The sequence below is a fragment of the Odontomachus brunneus genome, unplaced genomic scaffold (genome assembly GCF_010583005.1).
Source record: "Odontomachus brunneus isolate Ranch 3 - 2012 unplaced genomic scaffold, Obru_v1 Obru_scaffold_012, whole genome shotgun sequence".
Classification (NCBI taxonomy): domain Eukaryota; kingdom Metazoa; phylum Arthropoda; class Insecta; order Hymenoptera; family Formicidae; genus Odontomachus; species Odontomachus brunneus.
In genome coordinates, this window is record NW_022639462.1 from 1,464,027 (window position 1) to 1,469,180 (window position 5,154).

Below are 5,154 nucleotides of genomic sequence, written 5' to 3' on the forward strand. Positions count from 1 at the left end.
GGGGGGGGGGGGGGGGGAGGGGAGGAAATTTATCGGAGTTGTGTTGCGCTCCGTGTAATGGGATACTTCGCGACAGAGCTTAGAGAAGACCTCGGCGGCGCGTATTTATTTCCCGGCAGGAAAACCGAAGCGTCGAATTCAAACGCGAGGGAGAAAACGAAATCAAATCTGCCCGAAAGAGGAAGTACGCGCGCCGACCTCGTGACCTCAGTGAAATGAGACACGCGGGGGTTCGCCACGTAGACGAATTTACCCCCGTCCCACGCACCTCACAGGCCTCGCGGTTATTTAGTGGCGAGGGTGGTTGCTAGAATATTGCCTGGCACGGCAATTCTCGTGTATCTTCCCCCGCGCGACGGTAACGCGGTACTTTAAAAAGCCCCGCATCAATGTCTCCCCGACATATCGCTCCAACATAAAAAGGATCCAACGTAAAAGGGAAATGGCCGCTATCATTTCCAGCACACGATAAGCGGATCCTGAAGATACGATCCGGCCGTTAGCGAGAGGTTCGACATAATTACAACACATACACACACACACAGAGAAAAATATATACTTTATGCGAGTAAATGTTGCTTGCTTCAAATATTTCAGAAGTTTATATATTCGCTAATCTATTATAACTTTTCATCGTGAGGACCAAAGGAGAGTACGACTTTTAGGCGATTTGGGGACCGCCAGAACGCAAATTTCCTATTTTTTCCTTCGTATTTTTTCCCGTAGAATTAAAATATCGACCTTAAAATTATTCCAAGTAAAGAGAAAAATAGTTATAGACATTTAAACGTTGATTTCCCCTGAAAATCATGCATTTTCCAACACTGCCATCTTAAATACCTTTGATCTTTTTAGAAGTGCTAAATCTCACGTTACATAGGAGACTTATTTTCTCAAAACTTGGTAATATTAGATATGAGAATATACTCTAAATTTGCATTCACCTAGCGGTCCCCAAATCGCCTAAAAATCGCCTCTTTTATTCAAAATACATTTTGATATTATTGTAAAAAAAATTGATTCTTTTTTTTAATATAAACGATAATGAATTTTTCTCAAAAAGAGTAGCCAAGTCTCTAACCTCATTTTGTGACATTCGAAATCTTAAGTTTTTTTTTATAAAATTGCAGCTATTAATGGGTAAATTAAAGATATATAAGAGTATCAAAGTGATGCGCCTCATCAGCAGAAAATAGCCTAAAAAAATATGTATTCTGCCGAAATAAATAGAATTCTTACAGGAAATATATAGGAAATGTTACAAAAAATGAGAGAAAAAAAGAAATGACAGTTTTTATTGATAAAATAATATAGATTATAAATATTAATAATATGTGTTAATTTAGGGTAACTTTTGTCAAACTCAGTTTAACTGAATCATCGATTAATTTCATTGGAACCGGTAAATAGCTGTTGGCCAATTCTGCTAGTTACAACGGAATTAATCGACGATTAAGTGCCAGTTGTTCCAACTTCTTGGTAAGTTAACTGATAATTAAATTATATGGCTCTCTAAGTTGAAGGAAGAACAGTGACAGACATATGATTTAACTATCAGTTAACTTATCAAGAAGTTGGAACAGTCGATCCTAAGTTATTCGGAGCTTGGTAAAAGTCACCTTAATTTAATTATTTTTTATAATACTTATATATCTTTAATGTACTTATGAATAGCTACAATTTTATATAAAAATAATTTACGATTTCGAATGCCACAAAATGGAGTTAAACTTGGCCGCACTCTTTGTAACGAATATATCTTGAAACTATATGGTCAAGAAAATATTCTCTGTTGAAGATAACCATTACTTAAAAGAAGGAAAATAAAATGAGTCTTTGCTTCTTTCAGCAGTGGAATATTTTGCCCAGGAGGCAGGGTTATGCCGTAAATTTCAATATTACGTTCACGTGATGTATACACGGTTTTTTTCATTAAGATAATATGATTTATGTAGAATATTGTGTTAAAATATAAAATAAACTAAAATATACAAGAAACTATGTTAAAATATACAGAAAAATATAATTAGATTATGAGACAGTTATGTTGTTTTGCATGTTAATTATAAACATGACGTTAAAGACAAAATGCAAGATTCATTTCACTAGATAATAGGTTGGATAGACTTAACTCCGAATGTAAGGATGTTATCAGAGCATCTCGTGGATTCTAATTTGTTGAACAAACAAGGTTTATAAATCTACATTCGGATCCTAAAAATTAAATAAGAATATAAATTTTTTTAAATTAATTTTTTAGCAAGGGACTTCTACATTCTTTATAAACAATATCCATAGATCACTCATAGTTTACACAGATGACATCTCATACATAGTTTACGTTGTCTACACGTAGAGTATCATAATTTACGTACAAATGTCTAACTCTGATCGCGTATCGAGCTGCTCGTGAATTGCGCGGACCATAGATTCGACCATAGGTTTCGGACGATAAGTTCGGATACAGTTTGTCACACCATATGCTCCAGGGAAAAGGGCATTTTATTGTCGCACGTCAGATTCTATACTCTCGAGTCGTATGTCACGTCAAACAAATTCACAGTTGAACAGTCGCGCGCCTGAAACGTTTCTTAGCTCAAGTCGCGGCTTCTTGCATGCTCTGCCTAAGTGGTAGAGTGTGAATATTGATCAGACCGAGTGGTGGATACCAGTATGGGGTCCGCCATCTGTGCGCACCGCAGCTAAGCTACGCGAGCTATAAAAATGCCTTGTGTAAGTACGCGTCCATTAGCGAATTTCCAAGAACAAATGAATCTGTTTAAGAGAAATCGCACACCACTTTATTTCACGGATCGCACCACTGAACGGATCCCAGACAACACAATGTCCAAAACTGGGACATAAGATGTCTTTAAGACATCTTTAAGACAACTTAAAGACGTCTTATGTCCAGACGTCTTAAAGTCGACTATGTATATGTGCTGTCTGGGATATTCGGAAGATTGTATCGCGGATTCGTGCAGCAATCGTAGAGGGCATCGAAGCGCATCGTAATAAGGAAGCACGTGCTGCCAGAAAAAGTCGTATTGATAACGGCAAACGCTTATTTTGATACTCCTTTCTGGAAAGCCGCGATGAGCCCCGATAAACAGTCTTTTTGTATTGAACGTACGCCACAATAAAGCCTTATTATTTATCGACGTCTGCGCCGAAGAATACTCCCTGGGGGAAACATAAAGCACTTCGCATGCACGCGGCCGGAGATATCTCGTTCGTCATATAAATTTCTAATAAACAATCGCGCTTTCTTTCGCTTTCTTTCTTAACGCAAGAACCAACCGTGAACTGTGAGAGCTGAGAAAATATCTCTCGCGAACGTATAAAATTGCCGTGTCGTGGCAGAGTTTCGAGCTACGATGCTGTAACGTTTTCTTCTTGCTCGCTTGTTTATTCCGCGAGAGTTTGGATTACGCAACAAGCACGCGATTGCGTAAAGAAGTCTCTCTCTCTCTTTCTCTCTCTCCCTCTGTTATTTGTAAGACAAACACTGTCGTGAAATACGCATCCCGGTCAGCTCACGCGAATCCCCCATTGTTTGCGAGGAGCTTAATAATTTTTTGCTTGCTTGCTCTTTTGCTGCGTCGTTTAAAAGAGGGACGACTTTTTAATTAACGATTATGACGAAGGCCGGTTAAGCGCCGGGTTCGACTCTATCTTGAATAAACTTATGCATATTAATCGTCGCTCATATACATACATCGCCACTGCCTGTAGCGGTAAAGGAGATGTCTCGCAACTGCCATCAATCTTTCGAAAACCGTCTTAATAATATTTATTAAGTGACGATAAAGATTGATGTCTCGCAGAGCCGTCAAGTGCATTAATTCTCTTTTGATATATTGTGCGTGGCGAGCGGCCGATAAAACGAATAAGGCACCCGCGCGCGATATATACTTTGAAGTTTCCATTTTATTTCCACAAAAAGCCCATTGTTGTCTGTAGGATACGTCACTGACCGTTTGAGGAGTTCATTCACCAAATATATTTCAGAACGCCCTAGGGACGTATTCTCAACGGCTCAAGGACTCATAAATTCGCTGTTTGCCGAAGAAAATTACGTTTTTATATATTTATTTCACTGTCTAAGTAATAAATGTTAATTTGAAATTAATTTCAGGACACTACTTTCACTCGATACAACGCTACTCTGCAGAACCAAGTATGTTAGTTTGGCTGGATCTCTCTTCACACATTTCTTATCGTTTCAAATCAGGTTGACACGTTTGAACATATCAAATTATAATTTATGTCTTAAACGTGTTAAATGACGTAACTTGAAGAAGTGAGAAACATGTAAAGTAAGTTTCAGACAAATTATATGCTTTTATATATATATAAACATATAATTTGTCTGAAACTTAGTTTACATGTTTCCCACCTCTTCAACGTTACTTAACACGTAAATTATAATTTGTATATACATATATACAAATAATTGTATATATATATGTATATATATATATATATATGTGTGCGTGTGTGTGTGTGTGTTTAAAAGTAACACATTTAAATTTGCAGTATACTCCTCAGAGGGATAAAGTAGCAAATTTTCTGGCTTGAAATCGATCATTACCAAAAACGATGTAATGCATACTATGCTTTCTTATATATACATCGTAAAATTAATGTAATCATTATGTAATCATTAAAATTAAATGTGTTACTTTTAAACACACACACACACATATATATATACATATATATATACAATTATTTGTATATATGTATATACAAATTATAATTTACGTGTTAAGTGACGTTGAAGAGGTGGGAAACATGTAAACTAAGTTTCAGACAAATTATATGCTTATACGAGGGTGGTCTGAAAAGTTTCCGACCTAACAAAGATACAAGTCATTTTTTCTGAAAATTGTTTTTTATTTTTCAACATAGTCTCCTTGTAAATCTACACACTTCTCCCAGCGATGCTCCCATCTCTGTAACCCGTCGAAATAGTACTCGGCGTTTTTCTCTGCAAAATAATTGTTCACGAAGGTGATTGCCTCTTCATTTGACGAAAATCTCTGTCCTCCGAGCGCAATTTTTAGATGAGGGAACAAAAAGAAGTCGCTTGGGGCTAGATCTGGTGAGTAAGGTGGATGGTCAAGCAGTTCAAACCGTAATTCGTGGATT